This window comes from Trachypithecus francoisi, unplaced genomic scaffold, assembly GCF_009764315.1.
Source record: "Trachypithecus francoisi isolate TF-2019V2 unplaced genomic scaffold, Tfra_2.0 Contig01461, whole genome shotgun sequence".
Classification (NCBI taxonomy): Eukaryota; Metazoa; Chordata; class Mammalia; order Primates; family Cercopithecidae; genus Trachypithecus; species Trachypithecus francoisi.
In genome coordinates, this window is record NW_022681433.1 from 6,822,880 (window position 1) to 6,838,489 (window position 15,610).

Genomic DNA, 15,610 nt, shown 5'->3' on the forward strand with positions numbered 1-15,610 from the left:
TTTTGATTATGGGAACAGGAGCTCCATATGGTTGGGAAGGATCTGGAGACACAGGACATCAACCCCCTGGGTGAAATAGCCTGGAAAAAGTTCACTGTATTCTTGGCTAGAACTCTGGAAAATATGACACTCTCAAATTACAGGTGGATTATTTTTTAGGAAATGAAAGAGTATGATGCATTTCTGCAAACGTATTACATCATATGCCATGTTTTTGGAATTTTGCCTGATTCCCTTTTGTCAATAGTAAAGAAAGTTGAATGGTAATCACTATGTGATTTTTTAGCCTAACATAGAAAACCCAAGAGAAAAGCAGAGCCTTTTTTTGGCCTTTATCCAGTAGGTATTTAAACTCCTTTTTAAGTGGCTCATCTTTCTTGTTCTACATAATGTTGGCAGAACAAATTCCTGCTCATTACATCTTTAATGTATGTTTATGCTGTTAGGGAAACTAATGACATGTCAGTGAGCATTAAATGTTTGTTTATTTCCTCAGCAAGGCTATCCATACTATGGATGACAGTTCATCCATCCGTGCTTGAAATACATTACCAGATTTCTCAATTTCTTTTATAGGAAAGACTGTAATTCACATGGATAAAAAGAATATGAACTTTAAGATTCTCCTTGGGTTTTACTACATTCTTTCCTTTTCCTTATTTTGCAGTAAAATGATCAAAGGATAGAAGATGGTACTTTAAGAAGCTACGTGTTTACAAAAAGTCTTTACTTTTCATTTTATCAATGAAAAAGTTTAAAGTAGATCATATATAAAACAAATAAATATAGGTTAGACAAGATATTTCTCTAAGAGTCTAGTGTAGTAAATAATTCATTAGCATGAGTACATGCTTATGATTCATACATGAAAATTAAATTTCTACCTTGAAAATCAATTTTTACCTAGAAAGGACAGTTGAGAAACCAGTGTGAATTTAAAGTGCTGGGATATTAATTAACTGAAAGTCAAACATCAGAGGGAGTTTAATAAGTTTATAATATAGTATCCATGCCCTGCATTCCTTAGCTGTCAAAAATAACCACTTTCATTTATCCAAAATCTGACTCAACAGAAAATGATTTGTTAGCTGTAAAACACTACAAACATATATCTTTATGACTAAAATTGTCAATCTTTTTATTTTTTAGCTCATTTCACATTTTACTCATTGCTCTGATAATTAAATTTTTTAGATTCAATTGTTTGCCTGGGGGGAGTTTTGCTACCTCCTCGGACAGACCCTAAAGTAACCATTAAAAATTAAAGGAATTATAAATTAGTACAGCCATTATGAAAAACAATATGGAGGTTCCTCAAAAAATTAACAGTAGAACTAACATAGGATCCAGCAATCCCACGACTGGGTATACATCCAAAGGATATGAAATTAATATGTCAAAGAGGTACCTACATTCCCATGTGTACTGTAGCATTATTCACAGTAGGCAAGATAAGGAATCAATCTAAGTATCCATCAAGGGACGAATGGATTTAAAAATGTATTTGTGTATATATATAATACATACAGAAATATTATTTAACCTTAAAAATCCTGTCATTTGCAACAAGATGGATGAATCTGGAAGACATTATGTTAACTGAAATAAGCCAGGCACAGAAAGATAAATACTACATGATCTCACTTGCATGTAAAAATGAGAAAAGTCAAAGTCACAGAAGCAGAGAGTAGAAAAGTGGTTACCAGGGGTTGGAGAGAGGGTGGAAATAGGGAGACATTGGTCAAAGGATACCAAATTGCAGTTAGACAAGAGGAATGAGTTCAAGAGATCTATTGTACAACATGGTGATTATAGTTATTAACAATGTGTTGTATACTCGAAACTGGATAAAGCGAGTAGATTTTAAGTGTTCTCGCCAGAAAAAATAAGTATGTGAGGTAATGCATATGCTAATTAGCTTCATTTAACCATTCTACAATGTATACATATTTCAAAACCTCATTTTGGACACAATAAATACATAACATTTTTATTTTTCAATTAAATGGATAAATAAATGTGAAATATACAAAAATTAAACAAAATGGCTTAACCAAAACAGGAGGAGGTGCACACACTGTACTGCTCTTGGGAATATACTAGATAGAGGGACAAACCAGTTTCACTCCTGAGAACCAACTGGAAGATCAAACTTGCCCAAAGTTTGCTTTGAAGGCTGCTTTTCCTCCTGATTCGCTGTCAGCTAATAACATCACCCCTGTCCCAGGGTAATAAGCTACATTTACTTTGTGTCAGGAACTGTTCTGCTCACTTTATATATAATAACTAGTATAATTTATGTTTGATAACTAACCGTACCCTATGAGATAGGTCCTATTATTTTCATGGTCAATAGGTGAGAGGCAGAGCAGGGATTTACATCCGGACAGTCTGGTGGCAGCAGAGTTTTAACCACTATTCTGGCCTTTAAAGTCCTCCCTCGTCTCATCTGTGCCAAACCCTGTCCTTTCATCCCTTCCTTTTTATTCCACTGACCTCAGCGACTCTCACATGAGCCACTGTGGCAGCTGCCTTACTAATGAGAGAGAATAGGCAAATGAACAACAGCCAGACCATACGTTAAAACGGAACTCTAACCCACGACCTGCAGCAACTTGCCCAGGAAGTCAACCCATTTTTTTTTAGTCAACAGCCTATGATGCAACCTGCTATCTATGAGTCAGACTTATGGGAAGTCACATCACTGTCTCCAGCAACGAGCTCAGGAAGCCAAACAATAGCCCCTGTAACAATCAGCCAGGACTTGATTCATAACTGACACATTCTCTACTTTTCTCCGTTTCCAACTTAAGTCCAACCAGAGAAAGACAAATACGCTTCCCTAACCAATCACACAGGATGCCTGGCTCCTGGTTAGCTGCCTACAGCTTCCTCATGACAGTAGCCTGTGATTAGGGCATGCCTGACCCTTCCCTTTTTCCACTTTAACACTGTCTCACTCCTCTGCTTGCCTTTGAGTCTCTTTCAAAACACAGTGATGATTCCCTTGCTACAGCAAGCTCTGAATAAATAGCCATTGCCTGCTCTTGTTTGCTTGATCCTTGTTCATTTAACACTGGCAGCCAACTACCTCCATACCTTCCTCTCTCAGCATGGAGATAAGCTAACAGACAGACTATGTTGTAGAAAGAGATGGAAGCACACAAATATCCCTGGAATGATGGGACTTGAGCTGTGCTTTGAGAGTAAGCAGGATTCAAATTGCTGAGCAGAAGCCTGGGAGAACCACACAGGCAAAGAATGGTGTGTGCAGAGTGGAAAGAAGTTCCTTTGTGTCCTTAGTCTCCTAAGCCTCTTCCTCATGGGGAAGGAAGACTGGGCCATAGTGTAGATATAATCCACTTTACACATTTCCAGCCAGATTACTGGATACAGAATTGCTATAACAGTAATATATTTTCAGGAGCAAGTAACATGGTAAATGAAGGGTTTGTGAGTACAATTAAATTTGATATCATTAGCAACACAGGGCTTCCTGTAGTGCTGATAAACAACCCATACTTACACCAACAGAGAAAGCGGCACCTAGCTCCTGAACAAAGATTGCAGAGTCAAATGTGCAGATGTATAAGAAATTGTAACATGAGATAAGTTTTGCTGCAGATCACGCCAGCTCATTTCTATTCTGTAAGTCCCAACAGCTAAGAAACAACAATGTACCTACATATACGGAAAGCAAAATCCACTTGAAATTGTACTGAGTAATGAAGAATTTAAACTAACTGGACTTTGCAAATGCGTGGAGATCAACAGCAGGTCACTCACTTGCAATTACTTCCGCGGTTGCTTTTAAGGTTTGAAGAACCTCTCAGTAAAAACAATGAAAGTCTTGGAATTCAAAGTAGCAGCTTGACATTCTTGGATAGTTGTAACCATCCACTTTCATAGGTACTAGTTCATAAAAGGAGAAATAGATTTATCTTAACTGTTTTCTCCTAACTGTCAAGAAGTCGTGAATTGGGATAGTAAAGCTTCCGGTGATGGAAATGAAGACATTGCAGAATAGGTGCTTCAGCCTAGAGTGACGTCCGGGTTCAGTTTTACAAGGTCAGAGTCCCTGAGGAAGATCCACTAAGCACCAACAGTCTTGTGTTCTTGTGTATGTCACGGCTAGATTCCACAGCATAGAACAGTGCTGGCATAGGGTTAATGCTCAGGAAATAGTAACGAAACCAGGGATAAATGGATAAATGAATAAATGAAGCAATACTCCTAAGAGTAAAGCCAGGTTATAGGATTGCACCAGCTGTACCTTCATTCTCATGCTCTGGACAGTCCTTTAACTTCCTTTCTCAATACTTCGAATGTCTTCAAGGCAGCTGGCAATTCCTCTTCACTCAGGTTCTACTTCTACATTAGTCCACACCCTCCAGGAATAACAGTGACAGTTAATACTTGAGTACTATTAGTTCCAGACACAAAACAAATCCTCTTCTATGCAGTTTCTTATTTAATCCTCACAAAACTCTATCGGTGGGTGCTGCCATTATACTCACTTTACAGATGAGAAAACAGAGGTTTTGCTAAGATGAGAAACTTATCTAAGATCCACAAATTTTGGGGCAGAGCCAGAACTCAGACCCAGTTCATCTGTCTCAGGAAGCCTGTGCTCTTAAGAGTGATGGCCATTTGCTTCCACCGTTTCCTCTCCTGCCTGGACCATTGCCAGGACTTGCAAATTCCTCTCTCTGTTTCCTCACCAGTCTTTGCTCTCCAATCCATCCCACATCCTGCTACCAGAATCACCATTTTTAAACCTGTATCTGATCATGAACCTTGCTTGATGCCCTTCAACAGATTTCCAATATCTCAGAAGAAATTTCAAATGCCTTTTTGAGGATATCAAGGTACAACACGACCTAGTCACCTCCCTATTTTTCTAACCTCATCTCCTGAGCTTCCCAGCTTGCAATCCTGTGCCCTAGTTTGCCTGGACTTACTCTATTCTTTCCTCTCTGGCATGACGTCCTCCCAGAAGCTGTCCTTATCCTGCTGCTCACTCCAGGTTGGAGCCGATCCCCTTTTCCTGTGCCTCTTTAATGCCCTCAACAAATCTATACCAATGGACTTTTCATACTCTAGTAAAAATTTTCGTGTAACTGTACTGTCCACTTCATCAGTGGCAGATTGGGTTATTGTTCCCAGTTCTTCACTACTTTCCTGTCATGAAATTATACGTCTACCTCCTGTGCTGTGCAGCTTTGCAGTGTCTCCCACAGAAACAAGTCAACAGCCCTGCCCCACTGACTTGGCCAATAGGTCCTGCCCCTTGGGAGGATTTCCCCTTACTGCTGTGTTTCCAGGCAATTTCTGAGTGGGAATCCTCTAACTGTCTTCGATTTTTGTTTTGCTCCCACCCACCACAGAGAGCAAACCCATCCGTGAACCAAGCTCAGCATTTTGTCCTTTCCCAATGGTGGTTGTAAGAGAGAGTTCCTATGTGGCCACCTACATATACAGAGTGGAGGAAAGAGTGGAGCTGTGGCACAGCCATGACAAGGGCTGTAGTCAGTTCCACAGGATTCTGTCACTGGGTGGCCCTTCTGAATCCTCATCCTGGAGTGAGGGCTTCTACTCCCCTGTATTCACCAATCACTGGAGGAAGGCTCCTCCAGGGAAGGGGCATGACCTCAAGCAAGGAGGCTGTGTCCATCTGTGGATAGCTCCCAAAGTGGCTGACAGCTGAAGGATGACTGTGACCACAGAGTCTCTACAAGCTGGAGGAATAAATCTTACAGTTCCACTGTGAATCTGGGCAGGGAAGCACAGTGGCCGCTACACCAGTAATTTCCAAAGTGTGATCCCCAGACCAGCAGCGTCAGCATCACCTGGGAACTTGATAGAAATGCATTCCCAGGCCCCACCCCAGACCGACCCAACCAGATACCCTAGGGGTGGGGTCCAGCAATGTTTTAACAAGCTCTCCAGGTGATCCATGCACACTAGAGTTTGAGAACCAAGGGGATACACCAACGCTGAAACTGTACTTAGTTGGAAAGCATAGATTTGCTGAGTGGTTGTTAATTAACAATGAAACAGCAGCTGCCTCACCTCCCAGGATGGCCACAGGGAGAACCTGTGTCATATCACTGTGACAGAGAGGCCCTTGGCCCCAGCTATCACCCCCATATCCAAGACTACATTCCTCTATATGGCTGTGTTGCTCCCAGGGATGGAAACTGAGTTGCTTGAGCACCTGGGCTGCAGTCTGAAGACAGATTGAATAATCCATTTCCCCCACATGGAAATGTTAGTGCTATTTGTCTAGTTGACTCATTCCACCTAGCTCCCTGCAGTCCTTGGCATCCTGCTGTCAGAGGCTCTGTGTGCTCCCTCCCTCCCTGCCCTCACTGATCTGCTTCTGACTGGCCGTCAGCTTTGAGGACACATTTCTTGGCTGCTAATGAGTCCTCCACTCCTTGAAACTCCAGTTTCTCTGCCAACATTCAAGGCAGGCGAGTAAGTCTGTCTGTAAATGTACTCAGAAGAATGCGATAGCATAGTCATTGCTTTTAGATTACTTAGAATCAGCCAGAGAGCATAGTGAGGAGAGTCTGTGCCCAGCTTACCTGCTTGTCCCTGTGGACTTCTGGGCCTCAGGTCCTGGTCAGGCTTTCTGTGTGGTCAGAGCTGCCTTCTCAGTTTGTGGGCTAAGCTTTTGTTTTAGCCAGTGTTACCTGGGGCTACCATTCAAGATTTATATTAAGTGAGGGATCATATCGTGATGTATACATGTCTCCAACAAGAAGCTAAATTCATATGATAGCCAAGTAGGCAATGAGAGCATATTTTTTCTTCTTCTTTTCTTTTTAAATCCTGGGCCACCTGCAGTAGAATTACTTGGGATGATTGTTAGATATGCAGGCGCCAGGATCTCACCCCAGTTCCTGAAGCAAAATCTGATAATCAAGGAATCTTCGTTTTCCAACAAGCTCCCTAGGTGACTTCTCAAACTTTACTAATAAGATGCATATGGATCACTTTATTAAAATACACACTCTCCTTCTGTGGCTGTCGGGGGAGTGGAATTCTGCATTGCCAAAAGATTCCCAGGTTATAACTAGGCTTTTTGTTTGGGGACCACACTTTGGCAAAATTCTAAATAATTCTTTGTTGTTGTTGTTGAAGAGCAAGAGAACTGAGAAATCCCAAATAATTCTAATGCAAATGAATTTTAAAATCCTCCAGTGTGCAGAAAGAAGAATCCAGACTGCTTAGCTTGGCATATAGAGCTCTGCAAGACATACCCCTACATCATCATCTCCAAATCCTGCCACTGCTTAACTTGAACTTTCGGCTGCATTAATGACAAACTGCTTGTTGCCCACCCACCCCTCAACACATACGTGCACGCATGTGCATACACACACACATACACACACTGCTCAAAATGCAAAGAAAATAGCAGACTTCACCTTACACACCATCTGCCCCCTCTCTTCTGTAGCATCCTGTGCTTACCTCAATCCTATCACTAACTCTATTTTATTGACATTAACTCATTATGGTTCTCTCTCTGTCTCTCATTTTTGCATAGTTATACCTGAGAATCCTACTAAAGTTTTTTTTTCCACTTGTCTAAATTTATGAAGTGCAAGTGCAATTTTGTTACTGCATAGGTTGCATGGTGAAGTCAGGGCTTTTGGGGTATTCATCATCCAAATAATGTATATTGCATACCTTAAGTAATTTCTCATTATCCACCACTCTCCCACACCCGCCCCTCATGAAAATATCAGATCTGCGAGAACAGGGGGAACGCTGAGAATTCATCCTAGTAGTAACAGCACAGAGGATAGTAGGCAACTAACAAATATTTATTAAATTATGTGCCAAACACAAATATTACCATTATAAATACTAAAGAAAATTACTCCTCTTTTAAAGGTCCATTCCTCTACTTCAATTTATAAAATTTTCTGTTAAGTTTAAAAGAACCAGCAGTCATCACCAGGACTCTGTGCCACCGCAGCCTAATTATTGCCACACATTTCCATGAATCCTCTCAATGCTCCCTTTTCCCCCCGAATTGTTCTTATAGCCAATAATTTGCTCCAAGAACGTAAACCAACATTTGGAAGGTTTCTGTTGTCAAGATTAATTTCAGCACCACGTTCTCACTTTTCAAATGAGGACATGAGCAGGCATGGACATGTGATTTCACAGGAGGTGGCTTTGGGGAGTTGAATTGGGAGCATTGATCAGCACTGTGCCCTTTAGAATCTATTCCTCAAGGTTACAGCCAAACCACCTTAATGGGGCAGGCAAAGGGCAGAGACAGCAGCTTTGCTGCAGTGGCGTCATTCATCATGTTCATAACCAGCGAATAGAGACTGATGAGGGAGCTGGCTGGAGAGGGCTGGCTGTTCACTCTCCCTCACTGCGCTCCATGCCTCCCGCCTTGCTCCAGACACGTCCTCTGAGATGTTTGCTCTGAAAAGCAAATATTGATACTTGCTGCCATGGGCTTTTTCATGAAATGTTTGACTCCTTGATACACATTCTTTGCTTAATTGCTTTCCTCATATTTCATCTAGACTGAAATTGGGAAGCAAATTTAGCATTGTGAAAATTTACCTGGATCCCAAACCTCCCTCCTTCTCAGGTAGCAGCTGTTATGGTCTGAAAGTTGTGTCCTTCTGCAATTTACATGTTGAAATCCTGCCCCTGACCCCCAGGTGGTGGTACAGGAGGTGAGGCCTGTGGGAGGGGATTAGGGCATGTGGGCTCCACCTTCATGAATGAGATTAGTGCCCTTGTAAATGAGGCTTCAGGGAGCTTGTTCACCCCCTTCCCCTAGGTGAGGATATTGTAAGAAGGTACCATCTATGAAATAGGAAGGGGGCCCTCACCAGACACCAAATCAGCCAGCACCTTGATCTTGGACTTCCCCACCTCCAGAACTGTGAGAAATGAATTTCTTTCATTTAGAAACTACCTATGGTATCTATCTATGGTATTTCTTTATGGCAGCTGGATGGACTAAGACATTTATTCTTAAATAAGCCTAGAGGCATTTGGGGTTGCAAATCTTTCCTAGCTGAGCCAAGGGCTACAGTGGGCACAGAAGTCTGTGTGATTCACAAAGGCAACCAGCCTAGGAACTGTTCCTCTCTCTGAGTTTCCTGAACAGACTCCTTGGGCTCCTTGAAGACTTTCGTCCAGCCGTGCACACTGGAGCATCTTTCCGAAGCCCAAACCCAGGCTTTGCTCACTCTCCTCCCACTCAACCCATCTAACTAGAAAAATTAATCATTCCAGGACAAATGAGTGAGGGTTTGGGTGGTAGGCTCTAGTTATCAAGCCCACGGCTCCCCAGCGGCCTCAATCTACTCAGCCACCTCCCTCCTCCCTCCTCCACTGCTTGGAGAAAAGAGCTTTTATTAATCATGGAACGAAGTTTTTCAGGTTTTAGAAAACCTCACACATGTGCATCATGTTAGGCCTTTAAAAATGCGAGTGAGTTACAACAAGATTCCTGCTGTTGCTCAGCAGCGCTGGATCAGAAAAATGCCAAACGCTGCAAGTGGCTGTGGATGGATGCCACCTCCTGGCACCTGCCTGCAGGCACTCCAGAGCCCACCTGTTTCCCTTCTCCAGGTGCCTTTTGATGTAACTGATGTCATCCCTGGCCACACATTAGAATCACCAGGGAGGAGCTTTCAGAACATAAGTCACTCCCAGGAATTTTGACTTAACTGGTCTAGAAAGGAGCCCAGACAACAGTAGTTTTTGAATGCCCCCCAGGTGATCTTAATTGAAGCCAAAGTCAACACTGAACTCTGTCCTTCCAGATTCTTTACTGGAGCAGGGAACTTTCCCCAAGTTAATCTCCCCAGTCATTATCTTCACTTAGACTCTACCCCTATCCTCTCTTATTCCTCATCAGAATCTAGAACTTTTCAAATGGATGTGCTTTTTTTCTTAAGGGAGTTGCCCAGTTTCTGAACCCTTCTCCTATGTGTGGTGAATCCTGCTCCAACAATATGCATTTTAGAAAGAATTGGGCTCACCTCCCATATTGAAGCTGAAAATGTCAGTACCCACTTTCCCAGCCTCCCTTGCGGTTAGACATGATCAGGAGACCAAGCTCCACCAGTCAGACCCACCTTCCTAGATTTTGACTTGAGAACCATTAGGGCAAAGGAGGAAAGGCTCAGGGAATCTTCTGGTAACAGTGGCGATGGGCATCCAGAGGCCGCGGCTGGGGGAGGCAGAGTGCAAACGGTCCCATCCAATGTTTGGCAGCTACAGTGCAGTTTCCTCATTTACCTAATTTCCCCAGTATAATTTGGGTCTCTGCGGTGCTTGAAGCCTGAATCTCTCAATGATTCTGTGAGCACACATTGGTCATTTAACATATTTCTTTCCCCTTTAAATCAACCAGAGTTCAACTCTGTGTTTATACTAAGAACTCTGTCAGGTTCATAGAATCTCATGTCCTAGAGGAAAAACTGCCTTTTTTGGAATGAGAGTTGTACCCTTTCCTCCACCCAAAGCCCTTTGACACAAGTCCAGAGATCAGGTCTGAAATCTTCTGTTTCCATTCCATTATTCCCATTCTTTCATACAGTTCTATGCAAAGACAGTCTGGCTAATTGACCTTTATCACTGATCCACAGCGGAGCTGGGGCTAAGCCTCCACCAAAGTGGCTTCTGCTTCTGTGCCCTCCATTGAGCTGCCACTGGTATCTGTCAAAAGGCGGCTGCATCATCAGAACAGTAGCTCCATTTGGCAGACTTTGCACCCTGACTGAACTGCACCAAGTGTAGAAGAGACCTCTCTATTCCGAGGGTATGGGTGAGATTTCCTAAAACTCTTCATTCACTTTATGAAAACAAAGAATAAATGATATTTGACTGCTCTGTGAGGATTCCATTAGTAGATGCCCAGCCAGGGTGCAGCTGTTAGCAGCTCGAATTGTGAGAAACAGCCAAGGTGGAAGGGTGCAGAGGGGACCTGGTGTCACATGGTATATCTCAAAGCCGTCTTTCATTTGTGCTTCAGGGATGGTTGAATCATGAAAGGCATGGAATAAAGCTTCATAAAGCACCATGCTCCTGGGGAAGTAGGCTTTCATCATGAACAGGAAAAAACCTTGTGCTTGCACCCCACCAAAACACCTCCCTTCCAATGCCATAGTAATCCCTAGTTTGCAACTCAAATATCTAACACATAATTAAGCTGAGACCACATAACCAAGAGCCGTGTGAGTGAGCCACCCTGCAAGTGAACCTGCCGGCCCCCGTCAGACTACTGATGGCTACAGTCATGGCCAGGAGTTTGACTATAACTTCATGAGGTCCTGAGCCAGAATCATCCAGCTAAGAGACTCCTATTTTATAGAAACCAGTTAAGCAACCTCACAGCAAAACTTTCTCTGACTGATCCCCCAAAGTCCTGGCATTTTCTTCCATAGATTTCCTTAGGAATATTGATGATGGTACAAACTAAGAGAAAATCCATGCTTTTGATGGAAGGCCTCCATTTTCTGTAGTTCCTTCACATAGAGTATTGACAAACTTGTGCAATCTCTATAATTCGAGGAAATCCCATTTTTCTCAAAGGTTTTGGTTTCTGGGTGATGACCTGATAGATACACGATCTTAAATTCAAAAGCTTATCTCACTGAGAGAGATGATACACTAGTGCTCACAGAAGAAGTCAGACACTGTGTTCTTTCAGGGCAAAGAGAGTATTCTTCTAATATTTGTGTCCTGAGGATTTGGACCAATGTTTGGATCATAGAAGACATTCAACACATGTGTGAATTAAACAATAATGAGTGGATAGATGTATTAGTGGAAGAAACAGAAATATTAAGGGAATAAGGAAAGGGATAGAAGGAACAAGACTGATTTTCACACAAATGCAATTAATAAGGTGAGATTAAAAAGTGTTCCTTGTGGAATTTAATATAACAGTTTCAGAGACCAAGGTGATAAGTGCTCATGTCAAGGACTTTTCGACTGTTGATATATCAGAAAGATTACCAAGCCAGGATATTAAATAGCTAATATTCTAGGATCTGCCTGTATCTTGTATTACGTCCTGAACCATTCATTTAGTCTCCTAATACTTCTGCTTCAATATTCATAAAACTGAGGTAAATTAGCTAATGTCTTAGATGTCTTCCAATATTAATGTCCCAAGATTGTATTAACTATTGCAATTGCAAATTGAAAATGTAAACTTACAGAAAGTACATTATTAGAATGAATATCATCATTTGAATTTTTCATTTATGTATTTTTAATAACCTTTTGCTATAGGCTTGGCTTGTAAAAAATTCAGTTTGCTTGTGAAATATAACCATGAATAATATTCATCTGGAAAAGAAAGTAGAACTCATGATGCCAGCTATGGGGAAAAAAATCTTTTCAACAAATGATAATAGAACAACTGGATATCAACATGGGAAAGAAATGAACTTTGAACTTTATCTCAAGTGGTTGTTCAAAATATGCCCACAAATTCTTTGATACTCATCCCTTAAAAAGGTATAAATTAACTCCTATTACCTTGAATGTGAGATAGACTTAGAGATACTTCTAATGAATAGAATAAAGCTGAAGTGATGGTGTCAAGTTTTGACAATAAGTTATAAGAGACACCTTGATTTCTTCCTCACTAGTTCTTGCTTAGATCATTTGCTCTAGGGAAAACCAGCAGCAAAGCTGTGAGGACACTCACACAGCCTTGTAGAGAGTTGTATACAGCGAGAAACTGAGACCTTCTGTCAACAGGTATGTGGGTGACCCACCCTGCAAGCAGACCCCTTGGCCCTAGTCAGACTACTGAGGGCTACAGCCATGGCCAGCAGTTTGACTATAGCCTCATGAGGTCTAAGCCAGAATTATCCAGATAGGCCCCTTCCAAATTCCTGAGTCTTATAAGCTGTGTGAGATAAGAAATTTATTTGTTGCTTTAACTGCTAAATTTTGGAGTAATTTGTTATTCAGTAGTAGATAATATACCTCACAGCAGGCATAAAAATGAAATCAAAATAATTATTGACCTAAATATAAAAGTTAAAACTATAAAGCTTCTAGAAGAAAACAAATGAGAGAATCTTTGTGATCTTGGACTAGGCAAAGCTTTCTTAATTAAAATACAGAAAACACGAACTACAAAAGAGAAAGTTAACAAGTTGGACTTCATCAAAATTACTCATGATACTCAAAGGATATCATTAAGAATGAAAATGCAAGCCACAGAGGAGGAGAAAATATATGTATGTATGTTTTAAGGACTCATATCAAAGGTATATAAAGAACTCAGTAATGAAAAGACAACCTGATTTTTACAATGTACAAAAGATTTGAACAGAGACTTTACAAAATAAGGTATTAAATGGCAATAAGCATACAAAAAGATTATCAATGTCATCAGATACTGAGGAAATGTAAACTAAAATCACAGTGAGATGCCTCTTGGACCTGCTAGACTCACTAAAATTAAAACTACTGATGATATCAAGTATTACTGAGGATGTGCAGCAACTGGAACTCCTAAACACATCTGATAGAAATGTAAAGTGGTAAAATGTCAAATGGTTTTTATCATTTTACATTCACTGTTTCACTTAAAAAGTTAAACATACACCTAACTTATGACCACAACTAGGATACTTACCCAAGAGAAATAAAAACAAGTGTCCATACAAAGACTAGCACATGAATGTTCAAAAATGTTCATAATAGCAAAAAACAAAAAAAAACCCATAAAGAAGCTAAATATTTATTAACAGGTACAGGGATAAACAAAATAAAATGTGTACATATTATGTCATGCTACTCAACAATAGAAAGCAATGAATTGTTATATTTATGTAATAATATAAATGAATTTCAAATCATTAGGTTGAGTGAAAGAAGTCAAAGAAAAGAGAGTGCATATTGTATGACTATTTACATAAAATTTTAGAAAATGCAAACTAACCTACCATGACAGAAAGTAGACCAGTGGTCACCCATGGTTCAGAGTGGAGGAAGGAATGAACTGTAAAGGGACACAATAGATCTTTTGGGAGTGATAAAATGTTCTGTACTACTATGGTTTGAATGCCCCTTCCAAAATTCTTACTGAAGTTTAATTGGCATTCTGATGGTATTAAGAGGTGGAACTTTTAAGAGTTGGTTAGGTTATGAGGGGTCTACTCTCATAAATAGATTAATGCTATTGTTACAGGACTGGGTTAGTTATTTCAAAAGTTCAGCCTCCTTTTTCCTCAGGCATGCACTCTGTCACCATGTGATACCTTCTGCCATGTTATGATGCAGCAAGAAGGCCCTTACCAGATGCAGCCCCTTGATCTTGGACTTCCCAGCCCCAAGAACTGTGAGCCAAATAAATCTTTCTTTATAAATTATCCAGTGTGTGGTATTCCATGATAACAGCAGAAAATAGATTGACATGTACCTTGCTTGTAACAGTAATTGATGTTGTATACAACTGTCAAGACACATGAACTCTGCACTTTAAATGAATGGAATATACTCTATAGAAATAATATCTCATTAAATTTTATTTAAAATTAATAATGCCCACCTCCTTGTATCTCAGCTGTGATCATCTAATACTACAGATTTGTAATAATACTATAGCCTAGAACAGTGTTTTGTCACATAGAGACCCAGGTGACTGGCAAATGACCTTGAAGTCCATGGAATCATTCAGGAATATAGAAGGCAACAAATTAGTAATTCCTTTTACCAAATATTCAGTTGTATATGGATTAATTACCCATACCTTTTAAAAATGTGAAGTATTTAATAAATAATTATTTCATTCTGCTTTTTTGACATCTAGTGACTTTCCAAGTGGCATGTTAATAGCCTGACTGACAGTTGACTACTATATGTGAACATCTTTGGCCTCAGCTTTTAGAAGACGTGCCCCTTTCCATGTCATGGAGCATGTTTACATCAAGTTCTTCCAAGGCTTAAGTTGTTCTCCTAATGTAAATGTCAAGCATACAGGGGGCTCTGTTGCTTTTGCTTTTCTCTCTTTCAGAAAACTTGATCTGAACCCATTTTATGGTCCAGAGATTTTCTTTTGGATCCTCTTTCAAACTATTCTAAAAACAAGCACATTTCTGCCCCATCTGAAGCAGCCATTCACAGCATTTTCATCTCTAAGATCAATTTCATTTTTGGTCTTAAAGACAGGCTTAAGACCATTTTCATCTCTAAGACCAATTTCATTTTTGGTCTTAGAAATAGTCTTAAGATGGTCTTAAGACATAGTCTTAAAATAATTAAATAGCAAACTATATATCTTAAGAAACAATTACTTTCTTTCTTTCTCTTTCTTTCTTGGTCTTTCTCTTTCCTTATTTCTCTTTTTTTTTTTTTTTTTTGGTAGTTTTCTAAGGACATGTATGACTTCTCAATTAATTGCATCTGTTAAAAGTGAGGGCTCTGAAGTTAGATGAGCTGAATTTGAATATTGACTCCTCTACTCACTATCTATGTGATTTGAAAAATTACAAATCTTCCAAATCACATAGATAGCCTCAGTTTTCTCTTCTGTAAAATGGGCGTAATGGTAGTACTTACCTTTGGAGAGATGTTATGAGGATTAAAT